Below are 21,753 nucleotides of genomic sequence, written 5' to 3'. Positions count from 1 at the left end.
TGCCACCACCACCACCACCACCACCACCACCATCATCATTTGCATATGCATATGTGTCTTTGACTTCACAACTCTTCAGGTGATTTCATGTTCGGTCCCACTCCACGGCACTTTGGACCACCACTTGATAACTGGTGTTATTTTGTTTATGTCCCTGTGACTTAATGGTTTGGCATAAAGAGACCAATTGAATAAATACTTGACTCACAAACAAATACTGGGGGTGTGGGCAATGTGTTCAGGCCAGCCCTTCAAAGTGGTGTTTCAGCATGACCAGAATCTAATGAACAGTAGACGATAAAAGATATGCAAAAGACGAAATGCAGAACATCTAAAAATGGTGCTGTAGCATACACTTAAGATCCATATCCATGCATATCCATGCATGATTCAATATAACTCCCAAGCTATTGGTTGACCCATTAGCATTCAGATTACTCTTTCAAAAGTAAGGCTTTTTTATTCATACTGTTTTGTGTTAATTATATACCATTTCACAGCTTCAAGTCTTTGATGATGTGATTGTTTATTTTTAGAATGACATTGTAGGGTAAGTGTGAAAGGCCAGATCTGGTTGGTTTGAACGTAAAATAGGGAGAAGATCTGGGATAAACATGGCTGGTTCAAATGCTAACCTACAGCTATGGTAGAAGACTTGTATCCAAGATACAGTACAGTGTGATTGAAACTGGAAATATCTGGTTGTGAAGCAAACTTCTAAACTGTGAATCCATGCCTGTCCTCTGTTCTTTCATGCTGAACTATGCCTGATGGTGATAACATAACCCCAGTGATAGAATATGAGGAGGTACCCAAAAGTAATCAGAAACATTCTCTGAAGGCGGCGAGCTGGCAGAAATGTTAGTACGCCGGGCAAAATGCTGAGGCAATAAAAGTATAAACATCTAATACTAAGTGAATAAAATAATATGCAAAATTCCAATTTCTTTTGGGTACTCCCTCATACATTGGTGACCATGTACAGAGACCATTTTTCCAAACATCATCTGATGATGTTTCTTATGGTCATTAGATGTTTATGAATTCAAATTCTGCCGAGGTTGACTTTACTTTTCATCGTTTTGGGGTTGATAAATTAAGTACCAGTTATGCCCTGGGGTCGATGTAATCGACTTAATCCCTTTATCTGTCCTTGTCTGTCCCCCTCCATGTTTAGCCCCTTGTGGTCTATAAAGAAATAAGAAACATTCTCTGCAGGTTAAGCCTGTTGTACTTCAAGCTTATGCTGCTAGAAGTCATGTGAAGTCACACTGCCACATGGTGTGTCTTTGCTTTGCAGTGCTTCTCCCCTATTTGTTGATTTTTGCAATGGCTGAAATGAAGGAACAGCATGCTTCCATGAAATCCTCTTTTTGTGCTGGGGAAAATGGCAGCCGAAACAGTTGTCATGCTTCAAACAGCTTACAAGAATGCTGCCATGAGCAAAATGCAAGTTTACAAGTGGTTTTCATGCTTTAGGAATGGTCCCGTGTCACTTTAAGACCCACCTTGTTCGGGGCGACTGTCGACCTGAACAAATGAAAACATCATGAAATCCATGAAGCGATCTCAGAGGATCATCATCCAACAATTAACAAACCTGTTGATATGACTTTTGTGTCCTGGAGCTCCTGCCAATGAATTCTGAATGAGGAATTGTGAATGAAAAGAGTTGCAGCAGAATATGTGTCTCGTTTGCTTGTGGAAGATCAAAAGCTGTTTCAATTGAATATGTGCCATGAACTGAAAGAACAGATGGAAGCTGATCCAGATTTTTTCAAAGGTCATCATTGGTAATGAAAGTTAGTACTTAGGAATTTGCAGATGTGAAAATGTTGGAGGTATTTAAAGGCATCATTTTGCAAGAGTTCCAGGACTGCTTTGAACAGTGGGAAACATGTCTGCATTGATGCAATGCTTCAAATGGAGGCAATAAAAGTATAAACATCTAAAACTAAGTGAATAAAATAATATGCAAAATTCCAATTTCTTTTGGGTACTCCCTCATACATTGGTTATATGTACAGTGACCATTTTTCCAAACATCATCTGATGATGTTTCTTATGGTCATTAGATGTTTCAGGTCTTTCAACATCAGATACCCTTGCCCAGGCGATCCAGCTGAGGTTGATCAAACTCCCAGCTTATGTCCAGCTTGCACTGCCTCAGGTAGTACTACTTTTTCTGGAGTACATACTTCCTGAACTTTGAAGCAACATGTAGCAACTTCTGCTGCCTCCACAACCAACTTGATGGTCTTCTACCTTCTGGCCTCTTAGTCACACAGATCACAAACTAAAAAGGGTACCACCACATGGTCGTTTGTCCTGCTGGAAATAACAGCCAAACCGCCCATAAGTCATACCTTACCATCATTAAAAGATACAAAAGACTAAATGTAGCCTTTGATATAAGAATTAGATGTTGTTGGTTCATGGTTAGCCTTGGGGATAAACATCAACAACGATAATAATGACAACTTCTGAATGGACAAGACAAAACGGTAGTTTCTGACATTGACGGTCAGCCAGCTAGAAATAATCCTTTCTACTAAAGGCACAAGGCCTGAAATTTTGTGGGGAGGGGACTAGCCAATTACAAGGACCCCAGTGTTTCACTGGTACTTAATTTATTGACCTCTAAAGAATGAAAGGCAAAGTTGACTTTGATGGAATTTGAACTCAGATGAAATACTGCTAAGCATTTTGCCTGGCATGCTAACGATTCTGCCAGCTTGCCATCTTTGACCTGCTAGAAATAATAGCTACATTTTCTTCACATCATATCATTGTATCTTAAAAAAAAGACAGTGAATTGGATATACAAAAATATGGGATTGTTATGGGTAGAATGTCTTCCTTTATAAGAAGACTACCCAATGAAGGTTTGGTTCACCCAGGGCTCAACAATAGCTGCCAATGGGAGGTTGTGGCTACAGGATTGCTAAATACTTTGGGTCTTGCTCCTAGTGCAAGAGCAGTGCTTGAACATGTAATTCTTCAACTGAGAGAGGGAGAAAGGGAGAGAGGGGAGAGAGAGATAGATAGAGAGGGAGAGAGTAATGGAGTGGGACTGGGAAATCCAGGAGGAAAAGAGAGAGAGAGGGGGGGGAGAGAGCGACAGAGGCACGACACGTATACCTTTCGGTCGTAATGACTCCTAATTACATCATAAATAATTAAATAAATATAACTAAAAATATCAGCTGCGTCTTGTTTTTTCTTTTTGTAGATATTAATATGAAGTTATGAAAACATGGATGCTATGCTTTGCCTCTCACCCTCTTTCCTACTTCTCTCTTCTTTTCCATCTTTCTCTCCCTGCTTCTTTCACTTTCACTTTTATTCCCCCTCCTTCGCCTCTGCCTTCTTTGCTCTTCTTTTCTCCCCTTCTTTCTCTTCCACTCTCACTACACCTTTAATGGTTTTCATATTTTTCCTTACCGTTATTTTATACTCTCTCTCTCTCTCTTCGTCTCTCTCTCTCTATCATACTCTATCTCTATCTTCCTCTAATTCTTTGTCCCCCCTCCTGCGCCCTCTTTCTTCATCCTACCCATCTCCTGGACGCACTCGCTCGACTTGCTAGAAATAGTTGTCAAATCAACTTGAAATCACACCTTACTCTCTTACAAAATGATATAATCTTGGGTGCGTTGTGCGTTGTTAAAAAACGAGATGGTCAAGGTTGGAAATGCCATTGATAACAAGTCTGCTCGATCAGAGATGACCAAGGGCTGAACAACAACAACAACAGTAAGCCCCTTTAGTGTCCTCTCCCTCTCTGCAATTCATTACTGTTGACTCTTCGCGCCTCTCACCCACCTCTGCACCTCCCTAATCTATTATCCAAAGGCCACTTACTCTCTCACCTCTTTCTTTTTCCCTCTCCTTCTCTCTCTGTCTCCATTACTCTCTCTCCATCTGTGACTCCGTGTCTATGTGTCTGTCTATCTATCTGTTTCTGTCTTTCTCTCTTTCTCTCTCTCTCGCTCTCTCTCTAACTAAACTCTATCTTTCTCCACCTTTTTCTCTTCTCCCACTCTTACTCTTTCATTTTCTCTTTTCAGCTGTTGCTTACACTTTCATTTTACAAGCAACTTTCTTTTACTTTATCGCTCTCCCTCTCCCCCTCTCACTCCCTCTACTTTTATCCTTCTACCCCTCTCATTCTGTCTCCCTCCTTCTCCCGCTCTTCTTTCCTTCTCTCTTTATCTTTCTCCACCACTTTCTCTCTTAACTCCCTCTCTCTTCTCTCCCTCTCTCTCTTCTCTCACACTTTCACTCTCCTCATTTGTTGTTTGTCACCAACAGTTTCATAATCGAAGCTACTCTCTCCTTATCTCTCACTCACTTACTCCCTCTTTCACTTAATTACTCCCTCTCTCTTACGCACATACTGTTTCTCTTTCTTCTGCTTTTCTACACTCTCCCTCCACTCATCCTCCTCTCACCTCTACCCACTCATCCAATCTGTCGTCTGTGAAAGACAAGGTATTCTCAAAGCTCTTTTTTCTGTTCGTCTTTCTCCTACTCTGTCTCTCTCATCCATTCAATCAGCTATTCTCTCTCTCTCTCTCTCTCTCACTCTCACTCTATCATCTGTTACGCTCCATTCCTCTCTCTTACACCTTTACCCTTTCTTCGATCTGTTGACTTACCGGCAATTTCTTTGTTTCTCTCCTCACTTTCACTTTCTCTCTCTCTCTCAGTCATACTTGCCTTTTACTCACTCATTTACTAAGGTTTTCTCCCTTGCTCATTCAGCTCCCCGGGTTATTTTATTTCATTCAATCAATCTTTCCCCCTATCATTCAATCAATCACTTTCTTAACGAATAACTCTTTCATATTCATTCGAATATTTACTTTCTCTCTCCTTCGCTTTCTCTCTTAACCAATTACTCTCACGTTTTCTATATTAATCAATTATTCAATCACTCTTTCTCCCTTATCCAATAAATCAACTTCACTCATTCATCTCACTCAGTCAACCACTCTGTTGTTCTTTCTCTCTCTCTTTCTTCTGCCCCCTCCTACTCTATCATCATCTTTCACTTCATTCTTCCTCCTCTCACTTTTACTCTTTCCAGCAACTCCTTCATCTGTCGTCTGCCGCCGACAATTTCCATCGTCTGCCTCTCTCTTTCTCTTCACGCCTGCAATGTCGGTCACGATGACAAGAAAGAAGAAAAATAATGAAAAAATATGAAAGAAGATGCAATAACAAATAACAGCATTAAGCCATTAAATATCTTTCCGTAACTAGCAAAAGAAACAACATTAACAACATAATTGACAAGCAACAATCCCTCAAAACCATCAAAACAGTCCCCTGACATTATGTTCATGGAAAAACAAACAAAAAATTCCGGTTTAACAGAAGCATCAGTTTAAAAAAAATCGAAGGACAAATCTAGAGAAGTCATGTTTGAACAACAACAAAAGATGTTATGGTCACGCTTGGAATGCCTTTCGTTATAAGTCTACTTCTTCCTTGATGTGGTTTGACCCGAGTTTAAATAACTGCAACATTAATTTAAAAAAAAGCGAATATTAGTAATAACAATAATGACAGCAACAACATTATTAATTATTACTAATTAATTAATTAATTAATTAAAGTAGGAGCAGCAACAACAACAAAGTCACATGCTTGAAACTAACAAAACGATATTATTATTAATATCATAAAGATGTTGTACTAATTATTAACCATGACTGTAATGAGAAGAAATAATTATTATTTTAAAAACAATAACATTGTTATTATAATTAAGAGAAACAACAACAATAACAACAACTACGGCAACGAACTAACAAGGGAGTACTTATATGGTCACTTGTCTAGCTAGAAATAGCAGCCAAATCTTCAGCTGGCACCCTCTACTGTCTTAAAAAATGGAACGGCACATTGGATAATATTATCCTTAGATAACCATATTAACATTTATATTATTATTATTATTAGCATCAACACTATCAAATTAAATATTAACAGAATCAGCATTATTTGGAGCTAAAATATCTGAAATTGTTGCAAAGAGGAAGCTTTTACATGGTCACTTCACTTTGCTGGAAATAGCAGTCACATTGCCCTTAAATCACACTTTACTACCTTGAAAAATATCTCAGACAGGTGTTTCTTAACCCTTTTTTTCCTGTCATCCCACTCCCTTACCTGTTCACTGACCTGATTCTACTTATGATAGGTAAAAAGTAAAATTTATATACGACACAATTTATTATTATATAACATCAACAGCTTTATATAAGTCACAAAAACATAATATTAACGACGTTATAATTAATTTTCCATCAATTAACATCCTTAAAATCAACATTAAGGAAAATGAATCTACCAAAATTGGAGTAAAAAATGATAATGAATTTGTTTTTTAAACTTAAAAACAGTTTCTTCGCTGGAAGAATTTTCCCAGGAATCCAAAAATGAAAGCAGTTTTGTGGAAGGAATTTTTCTTTTTTATTTGATTAAAGGTCTGTCTGGTTTGCTCAATCTGAGACGACCTAGGGCTAAACGACAGCAACAATTGGAACATAATTCATTAAATTATCAACATTATGATGTAAAAACAGCATTATTAAGAATGGAGATATTGTAAGAAAAACAACACAGACAAACAATAAATTTAAGAACTATATCATTCATTAAATCGAATTGCAATGATAATGATGATGATGATGACAACATTATGATGCCAAACAACATTAACAAGAAGAAGAACAACATTATTGACAAAAACATCATTATAAGGAAGATGAAAAAAGAAGAAAATTTGCAAAGAACAGCTTCAATAAAAACAAGGAGCATTCTAAAAAAAATGAAAACCTCATAAACAACATCGACAACAATATTATCCAGAAAACTGTAAAAAAAAAAAAATCAACGTTAACAAGGTCAGAGGAATTCCTGTATATAGGCCTTTGACCTGCTAGAGATAGCAGCCAAATTACTTTCAAATTAGATTTTGTTATTCCAAGAACAGAAGGACGCATAGAATAATGTAGTATTGGATGCACTATATCCATAATAAACAAGTAAGCAAACAATGATAAAACTGGAATATCTTTGATCCAAGGTTTACTCAACCAGTGATAACTTGGGGAAAATAACTGACGATATTATTAGCTCAGAAGAATAATGTAGCAGCAATGTGAACAACATTATTATTATTGTTGTTGTTGTTATTATTATTATTATTATTATTATTATTATTATTATTATTTATTGGCAGCAAAAATTATCAACTAAACTCCCAACATTGACCACAGCCGCCTCTACATGGTCTCTTGGTCTGCTAGAAATAACAGCTAAATCTCCCTCAAATCACACATCACCACCTTTCAATGAAGAATAATAAACACCCTTTATAGTAGTAATAGTAATAGTAGAAATAGCAGTTGTAGAAGTAGTAGTAGTTGAGGTGGGTGGTGGTAGTTGTAGTGGTGGTGGTAGTAATAGTAGTAGTAGTAGTAGTTGTAATAGTATCAGAAGTAATAGTTGTAGTGGTGGTGGTGGTGATAGTCGTGGTAATATCAGTAGTAACAGTAGTGGTGGTGGTGGTGGTGGTGGTAGAAGTAGTAGTGGTCGTAGTAGTAAGTTCTAGAAGATTTGGAGAAGGGGGAATGAAACGACAACAACAACAACAACAGCAAAAACCATAGCTTTAGCAGTAGCAACAGCAACAAGAGCAACAGGTTACTGCGATGACAACAACAGGAACGTGCACGGTGGAGGTGGTGGTGGCGACAGCGGCGGCCGAGGCATCGAAGATGGGGATGGCGAAAGAGGAGAGACGTATCGAAGCCGATCATCTGTTTACGACACCTTCAACACCACCGACTACACCTACGACACCGCCAACAACACCACCGACACCACCATCAACAACAACAACAGCAACAATCCTCACCACCACTACTACTGCCATTACATCAACAGCAACAATACTCTCGGTGCCAATTTCAGCATCGACAGCAACTGCAGCTACACTGAGAAAAGGAAATCCATAGAATGATAAAATATATATTAAATTCTTCCATAGGAAACACACACAGTCTTGGATATCATCATGGAATGTGAAGCAGTGGCATCTATGCCCTTCTCAAGGACATTATTGTCATGTGTAAATGAAACAAAATGTTAATAATTGAATTGAAAATATCAAAAGACCTAATGGGATTTTCTTGAAGGTGTCATTGTAAAAAAAAAACTAAAAGTTAAAAATATATAAATATATAAATAAAAGGAAAAGGGAACCAGTGAAAGGAACCCTTAAAAAATGTTTGAAACACTTTCTTATATCTGAAAATCTTCGGAAAACTCTATAAGCAGTTAAAGAATCTCTTTAAAGCTTAAGAAATTCTTCCATAGGAATCACATGCAACTTTGGATCATTATAAAGTGAAGTGTGAAACAGAAGGTTCTGGGGTTTATGCCCCTTTCAAGGACATTAGTGTCATTCATAAATGAAATAAAATAATGACTATTGTGTTGGATTGAATTGAAAACATCAAAGGAGATAATGGGATTTTCTTCAATGTAAAAAAAAAAAAAAACACAGAAAAGGGGGACTGCATCCTTAAAACTGCATTCAAACACTTTATTATTGCTGAAAAGTTAAAAACTCTAGGAGGTTATGGAATTTCTTTGAAGCCAATGTAATAAGAATTATAAAATGTGACTTTGAGATACTTAAACCCTTAAAATACCTCTTTTGAGCTTTCCTAAAATCATTTAAAAATCCATAAGGAAAAATTTGTGACACCCTTTTATAAAACAAAGAACAAAACGCAATTATAGATTTTGTGATTATAGAATTAGGGAAAAAAAGATATAATTAAAGAAATTCTTTAAGAAACATCCCCTTTCCAAACCTTCTGAAAATATCTGAATAAACCTTAAAAAAAATTCTGTGAAAATATCTGAAAAACTTTTTACAAATCATGAAGGATATGTTAAAATGATTGCAAAAACTCCTGAATATATGCTAAAGAAAATAACTGTAAAAAAAAAGAGATCCCTTTAAATTCAGAAATGTGTTAAAAACCTTGGAAAAAAAAACTGTCTAGAAATCTAGAAAAGAAACTCCCTACTGAAAAAAAAACAAAAAAACAAGCAAAAACTTCCTTCTTTAAAAATTATTGCAGAAAGGAGTACCTTTCAAATCAATTTAAATACTTTCTATAAATTTAATAAATCACTTTTAAATTTACCAAAAAAATCTCACAAGTAATCTAAAAAAAACAAAACTGAGTAAAACTCCTTACAATCTTTTTGTAAAAAAACTCATAAACCTTCTGAAAAAACATTCCACAAACTCATCAAAAACTTTTCCGATAAACTCATTATAAAAATATAAAAAAAAAGGACTTCCTTTTATACAAATCTATTAAAAATTCCCTAGTGAAAAATTCCTTTAAGAACATACTGTAAAACTCCCTAAAAACTTGTTGCAAAAAATAAATTAATAAACAAAATAATCAAAGTCCCTATAACTTTCTTCCCCATCCATATAAAAAAAAATGTATTAATGTAGTGAGAAAAACTCCCTTGAAAAATTCCCTACAAACCCAGCATGAAAAACTCCCTAGTTCTGAATTCCCTTGTCCGAGTATAGTCTTCTTAATACAGTCTGTGAATATTCATAAACAGGATAACTGGAGATGACGAGAGAGAAAAGAAGGGATCTGTGAGTACCTTCGGAGACCCTCACCAAAACCACATTGCAGGTAGGGGTCTGCTGCTGTTGTTGTTGTTGTTGAAGTTATTGTTAAAAGTATTGTTGTTGTTGTTGTTCCATGAATGAAACACATTTTTACAATTCAGGCCCATGGGGCCATACTACAGCAGCTTGAGATAATAGATAAATATGTATGTGAGTAAACATTCCAACACACACACACACACACACACACACACACACACACACACACATACACACAAACACACACACACACATACACACACATACACACACACATCTATATCGGCACGTATATGTATACACAGACAAAATTATTATTTTTTGATTATTATTATCATTGTTGTTGTTGTTGTTATTATTATTATTATAATGTGAAACCATTATTATTGTTATTATTATTATTATTATAGGCGTGGGAGTGGCTGTGTGGTAAGTAGCTTGCTTACCAGCCACATGGTTCTGGGTTCAGTCCCACTGCATGGTACCTTGGGCAAGTGTCTTCTACAATAGCCTCAGGCCGACCAAAGCCTTGTGAGCGGATTTGGTAGACGGAAACTGAAAGAAGCCCGTCGTATATATGTATATATATATATGTATGTGTGTGTATATGTTTGTGTCCCCTGAACATCGCTTGACAACCGATGCTGGTGTGTTTGCGTCTCCATAACTTAGCAGTTCGGCAAAAGAGACCGATAGAATAAGTACTAGGCTTACAAAGAATAAGTCCCGGGGTTGATTTGCTTGACTAAAGGCGGTGCTCCAGCATGGCCGCAGTCAAATGACTGAAACATAAACGATAAAGAGAGTGTAAAGAATATTTCAACACACACACACATCTACAGCTGTATGTTTATGTATACACAGACAAAATTATTATTTTTATTATTGTTGTTGTTGTTGTTATTATTATTATTATTATTATTATTATTATTATTATTTTCATTTAAGGTGGTGAGCTGGCAGAATTGTTGGCACACTGGGCAAAATGCTTAGCAGTATTTTGTCTGTTGCTACGTTCTGAGTTCAAATTCCACCACAGTCGACTTTACCTTTCGTCCTTTTGGGGTCGATAAAATAAGTACCAGTTCAACACAGGAGTCAATGAAATTGACTTATCCCCTTCCCCAAAATTGCTGCCCTTGTGGCAAAAATTTGAAACCATTATTATCATTATTATCATTATTATATGTTTGACTTTTGCTTTGTATTTGTACAAGTTGACCCTAAGTCTCACCCAGAGACCTCAAGGGACAAGTTAGAAGTTCAAGTCGGTATTATGCCTATGGTGTCATATATTTGGTTTTGCATTTATTATTATTAGTATTATTATTACTATTGTTGTTGTTGTTGAGCAGGCAGAATTGTTAGCACGCTGAGTAAAATGTTTAGCAGTATTACATCTGCTGCTTCATTCTGAGATCAAATTCCACTAAGGTTGATTTTGCCTTTCATCCTTCCAGAAGCAATAAATCAAGTAAGTACCAGTGAAATACCGAGGTCAATGTAATTGGCTAGTTTCCTCCCCCCAAATTTCAGGCCTTCTGCCTATAGTAGAAAGGATTATTATTATTATTAAGGCAGTGAGCTTGGCAGAATCATTAGCACGCCAGGCACTTGTCTGTCTTCATGTCCTGAGTTCAAATTCTGCCCCGGTTGACTTTGCCTTTCATCCTTTCGGGGTCGATAAATTAAGTACCAATGAAACACTGGGGCTCGATACAATTGACTTACTCCTCCCCCAAAATTGCTGGCCTTGTACCAAAATGTGAAACCATTATTATTATTACTATTACTTGTAAAGTGGCGAGCTGGCAGAATCATTAGCACGCTGGACAGAATGCTTAGTGGTATTTCGCCTGTCTTTATATTCTGAGTTCAAATTCCACCTAGGTTGACTTTGCCTTTCATCCTTTCGAGGTCAATAAATTAAGTACCAGTTGCGTACTGGGGTCATTTTAATTGACTGGTCCCCTCCCCTTAAGTTTCAGTCCTTGTGCCTATAGTAGAAAGGATTATTATTATTACCTGTATTATTATTATTACAGGCAGTGAGTTGGTAGAATCGTTAGTGTGTCAAACAAAATGCCTAATAGGCATTTCTTGTGTTTCTTTAGGGTCTGAGTTCAAATTCCACCAAAGAGTTGATAAAATAAATACCAGTTGAACATTGAGGTCAATGAATTTGGCAAACACCCTTCCCTCAAAACTGTTGGCCTCGTACAAAAATTTGAAACCATTTTGAAGGGCAGTGGATTAGCAGGATTGTTAGAATATCAGAAAAAGTGCCTTGAGGCATTTTGTCTGCTTCTTTACATTCCAAGTTCAAATCACACCAAGATCTACTATGCTTTTCATTCTTTTGGGGGTCAATAAAATAAAGTATCTGTCAAGTACTGGGTCCAATGGCTTCAATGAACCTCTCTGCTTTTCCCTAAATTAGAAAACTGTTAATAAAAGACAGCAGTCTGGCAGAATCATAAAAGCATCAACTTTGCCCAACCCATTCTTATTCTAGGAGCCATTCTCTTAGAGCATCTTCCTTCACTGCTGACTTGGTCACCTTGGTAAGAGAAGCTATCTACTACTTCTAAGTATCCCACTGGACATTTGAAGAATTCTATTTTCTGTACAGTTCTGTTTTTTAATGTACCCCCACATCTGCCACACACAAAGTCCTTCTTTGTTAACCTTTCTCTGATATAGTTGCACCTCTTATGTGTCCAAAGCTTGCACTGGGTACACCTTATGAGGTTTCTACCTACACCTTTTCTACATATTGAGCCAAGCCATTTCTATGAAAGGATTTGTGATTTGTCTGTTTTCCTATTTACTAGGTCTTCGCTAAATTAACTCTAAGGCCCTTTGATTCCTGACCTTGGTGCCACACCTGAAACTTCTTTAGTTCTGGTAGTGATTCAGCTGTATGAACAAGGTTATCAGCAGAGAGGAACACCCAACAGTGGCCAGTCTTAAATTCTTATGTTATTGGCCTAGAGGACTTATGATGAACAAGAGGGAGCTGAGAATCGATCCTTGGTGAATTCCTACCAGTACACTGAATTCATTGCTATACTGATTGCCAACTTTCACCCAACTGACAGCATTGTTGTACATTGCTTGTACAGCCTTCATCAACCACTCATCCCTAGCTTCTGCATTGACCCCCAGACTGATAGATAGACAAACAGACAGACAGAAAGTATCAAATGACACCATGCAATATGGTGCTGGATTTAACACACATTATACTTTTATATAATTATACTTTTACTTTTATACTTTTATTTGTTTCAGTCATTTGACTGTGGCCGTGCTAGAGCACCGTCTTTAGTCAAGCAAATCGATCCCAGGACTTATTCTTTGTAAGCCTAGTACTTATTCTATCGGTCTCTATGCCGAACCGCTAAGTTACAGGGACGTAAACACTCTAGCATCGGTTGTCAAGCGATGTTGGTGTGTTTACATATATACATACGTATATGTACATACTTACATCTATACGTATATATATCAGCGTCGCCTTACTGGCACTTGTGCTGGTGGAACGTGTAAAAACATTCGCGCAAGGTTGTTGCCAGTACCTCCTGATTGCCCCCGGGCCGGTGGCACGTAAAAGCACCCACTACACTCTCAGAGTGGTTGGCGTTAGGAAGGGCATCCAGGTGTAGAAACTCTGCCAGATCAAGATTGGAGCCTGGTGCAGCCATCTAGTTCGCCAGCCCTCAGTCAAATCGTCCAACCCATGCTAGCATGGAAAGCGGACATCCGCAACGAGAGCTCTGCTACTGTCTTTCTGGCCTGACTTCCTTGAAGTGTGGACGGCATTTCTGTTGCTCCTTCGCCGTCCACAGAAATAGCGTTCGTAATACTTTTTCTCGTTCGGCTTAACAGCCCTTCCTGTCTTGTTATTCTCCTTGTCCTGTCTTTTACTACTTATATTTTGTACTGTCGTTACTGTCCTGTTTTTGTTACCATTTTTACCCCTCCGCAAAAAGATCTCAAATTTTATTTAATTTGCTTTTCGCGGGAAGCAAAGTTTCTATCGAAGATGCATATCGCCTTCACCTTCGAAACACAGAGTAGATGAAACCATGACGACTGAAGAAGGGGAATTTTCCTTGTGTTATTTGCCCTGTACTCTATTTTTTTGTTGTGTAAGAAAAATGTCCAGTTCCTTGGTTTTGTGTTTATATTTTCGTTTCTCATTGTGTTCGAGGTTTTTTGGTGTCCTGTACCCATATATGCGTGTATATATACATGTAGAGGTAGGTACGTACATATATGTATGTATATATGCATATGTTTTATTTATTAAATTGTTATATATATATATATGTATGTATGTATGTATGTATAAATATATACATATGTATTTATGCATATGTGGCCACAGGATGTCATGAAACATGTACAACAAAAAACACGAAGTACCAGTACATAGAATATGAACTATTATTTCAAATATGTATGTATATATGCATATATATATATATATATGCATATATATATATATATATATATATATATATATATATATATGTATATATATTATTTATATTATTTGATTGAATGCCATGCATCCTCTTCCAAGTAAGTTTTATCTATCTATCTATATCTCTCTCTCTCTCTATATATATATATATAAATTATATATAAACATCTAGGCATAGTGTAAAACCGTAAAGAAAAAATTAGTTGTCACTAATTGTGGCTAATGGTGCCAAAGCACCTATACTGTTAGTTATAAGAGTTAAAATAACTCTTGATGATGTAAGGAGAGCACAATATATATACAATGACAAGGCAGTCAACCGCCCCATGAAAGTCTCTAGAATCACCTGACTAGGCCTAGTTTCGCCTATTTCATAGTGACATTGTCAGTAGTGACTGCTCAAATGGTTGATGGTTTGGCCAACATCATTTGCCAATATATTTTTGCAATAAAAAATTATGGCTGACTTAGTGAAATGCTAATGTGTATACTAAAAATCAATATAAACATCTAGGAAAAATTAATATAAACATAAAGGAAAAATTTAATCATCACTAATTGTGACTGGTGGAGGTGCAATGGCCCAGTGGTTAGGGCAATGGACTTGCGGTCGGAGGATCGTGGTTTCGATTCCCAGGCTGGGTGTTGTGTGTGTTTATTGAGCGAAAACACCCAAAAACGCCACGAGGCTCTGACAGGGGGTGGTGGCGACCCCTGTTCTACTCTTTTGCCACAACTTTCTCTCACTCTCTCTTCCTGTTTCTTGAGTAACGCTGCGATGGACTGGCATCCCATCCAGGTGGGGGCAACACGTACACCACAGAAACCGGGAAACGGGGCCCATGAGCCTGGCTAGGCTTGAAAAGGGTGACAAAAATAAAAATTGTGACTGAGGGTGCTGAAACACTTACATTGCTGGGAATAAGAGTTTAAAAAACTCTTGATTTTGTAAGAAGAGCACAATACATATACACTGACTTTTATTTATAGCAATGTAGGTGCTTTAGCACTATTAGTCACAATTAGTGATGATTAAATTTTTCCTGTATGGTATTACAGTGCATCTAGCTCTTTATATAAAGTTTTAGTATACACATTAGCATTTTGCTAAATTTTTATGGTAAGAATATATATACTGGCAGATGAGGTTGGCTGAACTATCGACTGCTTGAGCACTCATTACTGATGATGTCTCTGGAATAGGCAAAATTAGGTCTAGTCTGCTGATTCTTCAGACAGTCATGGGGTGGTTGACTCCCCTATCAGTGTATATATATTGTGCTCTTCTGACAGCATTAAGAGTTTTTTTTTTTAACTCTTATTTCTAGTAATGTAGGTACTTTGACACCCTTAGTCACAATTAGTGACAACTGAATTTTTCTTACATACATATATATATATATACATTCATATACAGAATGGGTGAGCTAACCAAAACCTTGCGAGTGGGGTTGATAGAAAGAAACAAATACCTGCTGTATATAATGTGAGAGTGCTTGTGTGTGTGTGTGTGTGTGTGTGTGTGTGTGTGTGCGTGTGCGTGCGTGTGTGTGCTTGTGTATAACTGTTCTGTCCACTGATAATCACAGCTTTCATCACATGTCAATAAAAATGTACTTAATGCAAACATGTTTCTAGAGCATATATATATATTTTTTAATCTGATAAAATTGACACGTACAAAATAGCCATCTTGTTTTTCTCACAGTTCATTGAAATTCAGGAAAAAAAGTGAAAGTATTGGTGAAATATGTAAAAACTGCAAGAATATAGCTAATCTGCTTACGATTTTATCTATAAGCCTTGTGTTTTTTTTCTATTGACTCAGTTTCTCAATATCTATCTATCTATACACACACACACACACACACACACACATTGTTTGCATGTTCATCTTCATTTAAATATACAAATATGTACAAATTCAAACATGCATATTATATATATATATAAATAATCAAAATAATCAAAATAAGCAACAAGGATATCCAGAGGTAATGTAGTACGATCGTTTCATGCAACTCCATTTAATTGAACAATACAATCACTACGTCAATTTAAAATGCAGAGCAATCTTCACCTGCACAAAAACAAAGAATTTAATTAACACAAGATGGACACATTAGTATAATTATACCTAAAATCTCCAAGAAGTTAAGGAGATAGACAAAGAACATGTTGTTCTTACTCCAGCATAGAAGTTACTAAGCTTTTCAAGAAGATATACATTATTACATGCAATTTTTTCTTCCTTCTTCCTTTTCTTTTAGACTTTCCTATGTCTCCTATTTCCGAAGAAGAGCTTTGCTTGAAACATAAAACAACCACTTTTTCATTCCTTGTCTGAGCATCTTATTAATACTATGCATGTACCACGTTCTCACGTTGTTGTTTTGTTCTTGTCTTTTTTCTCCGTTTTTTGATTAATTATATGTATATCTATATATAATAGGCACAGGAGTGGCTGTGTGGTAAGTAGCTTGCTTACCAACCACATGGTTCTGTGTTCAGTTACACTGCATGGCACCTTGGGCAAGTGTCTTCTACTATAGCCTTAGGCTGACCAAAGCCTTATGAGTGGAGTTGGTAGATGGAAACTGAAATAAGCCAGTTGTATATATATATAATATATATATATACACATACATACATATATATATATATATATATATATATATATATATATATGTGTGTGTTTGTGTGTCTCTGTTTGTCCTACCCACCATCGCTTGATATCGATTAAAGATGGTACTCCAGCATGGCCACAGTCAGATGACTGAAACAAATAAAAGAATATATATATATATATGTATGTGTGGAGGAGCAATGGCCCAGTGGTTAGGGTAGCAATACTCGCAGTCGCGGGATCGTGGTTTCGATTCCCAAACCGGGTGTTGTGAGTGTTTATTGAGCGAAAACACCTAAAAGCTCCACGAGGCTCTCGCAGGGGGTGGTGGCTAACCCTGCTGTACTCTCTCTCTCAACAATTTTCTCTCACACTTTCTTCCTGTTTCTGTTGTACCTGTATTTCAAAAGGTCAGCCTCATCACACTCTGTGTCATGCTGAATCTCCCTGAGAACTACGTTAAGGGTACACGTGACTGTGGAGTGCTCAGCCACTTGCGTATTAATTTCACGAGCAGGCTGTTCCGTTGATTGGATCAACTGCAACCCTCATCGTCATAACCAACAGGGTGCCACGATATATGTATGTATATGTAACTATGTATGCATGCGTTTTTATATATATATATATATATAGATGTATGTATGTATCTATCTATATGTGTGTGATGAGCTTATTGTATTCAGTACTCAGCTGCATTAGATCATGTATGTATATGTATAATCACTTGAAATATATGTTGATAACAACAAGTTGATCAATAATTTTTCTGCCAGCTGATGAAACCTACTTATTTTATGTACTATAACAATGCTCCAAATTTGAGGACCTCTTCGAAAATGGAATGAATACAAAGGACTATACTATCTTCTGATCTCTTTAAATGATATTGGATAGCACATAAACAGAAGAGGACATACCTGTCTATCTATCTATCTATCTATCAATCTATCTATCCCTCTATTTATCCATCTATCTATCTATCTATCTATCTATCTTCTATCTATCTATCTATCTATTATCTATCTATCTATCTATCTATCTATCTATCTATCTATCTGTCTGTCTGTCTGTCTGTGCATGCATCTATCCATTCATCCATCTATCTGTCCATTTGTCTGTCCATGCATGCATGCATCCATCTATCTATCTTTCTATCACATGCACACATACATACATGCATACACATTGACACACACACACACACACACAAGTACACGGCTGCACACACACACATGGCTGCACACACGCACACATGGCTGCACACACACATATATGGCTGCACACATGCACACACGACTGCACACACACACACATGGCTGCACATGCACACACACATACGGCTGCACACACACACACACACACACATGCACACACACACACACACATACACGCGCACACATGCATACATAAACATGCACACACACACACACACAAACATACACACACTCACACACACAAGCACGCACACACGCACCCACCCTTACATGCACTCTTCCTTATTTTTCCACCAGCCTTCTTCCTGTCTCCAGCATATACACATCGCAATTTCTCTCTCTCACTCATTCGTTGCCTTTTTTTCTTCTTTTCTTCATTTTCTAATTTACACTGCCCCATCCTTCCACCCAAATCACACACACACACACACACACACACACACACACACGTACAGACCTTTCCCTCTACATACATCTACATATATACCTACCCAGAAACGAACTCCTACAAACACCCACCAAAATATAGAAATGGATTCTGAGAATAACAACAAAAGCAGCAGCAGCAGCAACAATGACAACAACAACAACAACAGCAAAAATAATAATGATAATGATGACTGCCCCTTTCCTGCACAGACAGAAGATCCATACACACACACACTCACACACACACACACACACACACACACACACGAGCAAGGTCTCTTGTTCCTTAATTGTTTCTAACATCCCTCCTCAACCTGCCGCCCACACAGATTTTGATGAAGTAAAATGTCTTTAAATTCATCTGCAACCCTTCTTCTTCTTCTTCTTCTTCTTCTCCTTCTTCTTCTTCTTCTCCTCCTCCTCCTCCTTCTTCTTCTCTCTCTCTCTCTCTTTTTCAGAATACTGTTGCGAAATATCGGTCAAGAGATGGTTGTTAATACAGTATAAATTAGCCGACCTGTACTGAAGAGGAGGAGGAGCATGTGAAGGGAGGGAAGACGTTGATGTGTGTGTGTGTATGTGTGTGTGTGTGTGTGTATGTGTGTGTGTGTATATGTGTGTGTGTGTTGATGGTGAGAGAGTGCTGAGTATAGAGAGGATGAGAGAGGGGATAAGAATTAGAGTGAGAGAAAAGTTAAAAGCTAGAGTGTATATATAAATATATATATATATATATATATATATATATATATATATATATATATATATATATATATATATACAAATTATATACACTAATATGTATATATGTATATATATGTGTATCTATCTGTATGTGAGTATCTATATGTATGTATCTATATGTATGTGTCTATCTATCTATATATGTATATCTGTATGTGTGTATCTATCTATATGTGTGTACCTATATGTATGTATCTATCTGTGAATCTGTCTGTGAGTCTATCTATCAGTCTATCTATCTACCTATCTATCTATCTATCTATCTATCTATCTATCTATCTATCTATCTATCTATCTATCTATCTATCCATTTATCTATCTGTCTACATATTTGTCTATCAATCTACCTATCTATCTATATACATATGCATGTGTGTGTGTGTGCATGTGTGCATGCGTGTGTATGTATGTGTGTGTGTGAGTGTATTTATATTTGTAGTCATCTAAGGAGCCATAAGTCAGGAAAAAACAGGCACTCGTATATTCACCAGCAGAGCAGATATACTAATATATATATATGAATATATATATATATGTCAGCCCTTTCACACTTTGCTCATTCAACTCTTCGTTCTTTCATTCTCTTTCGTTCCCCCTCTCTCACATTTCCTGGCCTTCTATTTATGCTCACTTTGCCTCTTTCATTTCACTGTGTCTCTTTCATTTTACTCTTGCTTCTCTTAATTCTTCTATCCCTCTGCCTCTACCTTTCTCCCTTCTCTCCCCACGTGACCAGTGTTTGGCCAGGCCTGACCTTGCTTTCTTGGTTGGACTACTGTCCGTGCAACATCTATATTCCACCCTGTGTCTGTTAAATCTTATGACTCTGCCGTAAAGCTTTACTTCCACACACGCCAGCTTAATTTAATTCGTCCTTAGTCGAAAGACACCTGTTGTTATGTCCTGGTATTTGTATTTGTGTAACATTTCTCTGTTTTTTTTTTCCATACTTGTTTTCGTATACATTCGCTGCTTTCTTCCAAGGAATGTAATGCTCTTAGCGTATTTTTTCCTTGGGGCTGGCTATATTGGAGCAATCTCGAGTATAACCAGCCGAAATTGCAAAGATAATCTGGAACTCGACTGCGGACAGAAAACTCCGAATGATCCGTCCTTGTTTTCCTTGTATCATCTGTCTGGATATTTTGTTGCCTCTTCTTCGTTTCACCTAAATGTTTGGATTATTTGCGTTCTTGTCCCATTTTTATATTTCAATATATATATATATATAAAAATGAGTAAATATTTCAAATGAATATTCACAAAGATATTATTATTATTATCATTATCAGCAGTAAATCTAAATATCTGATAATAATCAACACCAATAATATTAGTAGCAGCAAGCAATGTTAGCATTAAATAGCTATACAATAAATTCATAATTACAATAGAGGGTACACAAAGCACCAGCTTGCTAGAAAGGAGAGTCAAAATCCCTAACTTATCCACCAATCTCACTGAAAATATGGTCTGTTGCATCTGTTGCATGTTTTAATTATGATTAAACCTCGCTAAGATAAATATTTCAATCACCTGAAGATTAACTGCAACTCGAATTATTACGAATTGGACAGCCATGAAACGATCGTAGTTATCTTTTTTAATAATTTTGATATATATTTAAAATAATATAAATTAATTAATCTTATGTATTGGCTTAAGTTTTTCATTGTATGATTTGCCTAATAGTGGTTTTATCTCTAATTTAATATAATATATATATATATATATATATATATATATATATATATATCATATTATAGTTCCATTTCAGCTGCTTTTACCAGTCATTTTCTCATATGAGAATTAAGGGAAAGTCCAATACCTGTACTTATCAATAGGTGCTTTTGATGAATGATGGCAATGGGATACCAAGAGGTTGCTGTTATGCTACCTCTGAAGAGCATAAAATTACATGACTGGGCAGTTACCTAACACTCTGTTGAACTCCTGGTGTGAAACCAATAGGTAAGATTGGCCATAATGGAAATATAATACTGTACACTTCAATTAATATACCCAGATACACCCAAATATACAAGTGTGTTTTTTCTTGACTTATGGACTCTTTCATGAGTTACACACACACACACACACACACACACACACACACACACACACATACACACACACACATCATCATCATCATTTAATGTCTGATTTCCATGCTGGCATGGGTTAGACGGTTTGACTGGAACAAGTAAACCAGACAGCTGCACTAGTTCCAGTCTAATTTGGCATGGTTTCTACAGCTCGATGCCCTTCCTAACACCAACCACTCCAACAGTGTAAATATATATGTATAATATACGTAATACAGTATTTATATATATAAATCATCATCATCATCATTTAGCATCCGCTTTCCATGCTAGCATCGGTTGGACGGTTCAACTGGGGTCTGGGAAGCCAGAAGGCTGCACCAGGCCCAGTCTGATCTGGCAGTGTTTCTACAGCTGTACGCCTTCCTAACGCCAACCACTCCGTGAGTGTAGTGGGTGCTTTTTACATGCCA

General features: G+C 36.8%; 1 protein-coding gene across 1 annotated transcript in view; it reads left to right on the top strand.

Moving 5' to 3' along the window:
* The first annotated feature begins 9,393 nt into the window (after nucleotides 1–9,393).
* The window catches only part of LOC115214953, a 479,885-nt gene continuing 467,525 nt past the window's right edge, over nucleotides 9,394–21,753 (top strand). Inside the window, exon 1 of the mRNA XM_029784046.2 lies at nucleotides 9,394–9,752. The gene's annotated coding sequence lies outside the window, so the exon portion shown is untranslated. The remainder of the gene's footprint in view (nucleotides 9,753–21,753) is intronic.

This window comes from Octopus sinensis, linkage group LG8 (genome assembly GCF_006345805.1).
Source record: "Octopus sinensis linkage group LG8, ASM634580v1, whole genome shotgun sequence".
NCBI classification, from domain to species: Eukaryota; Metazoa; Mollusca; class Cephalopoda; order Octopoda; family Octopodidae; genus Octopus; species Octopus sinensis.
Note: the sequence above shows the minus strand (reverse complement) of the source record. Positions and strands in the feature narration are given on the sequence as shown.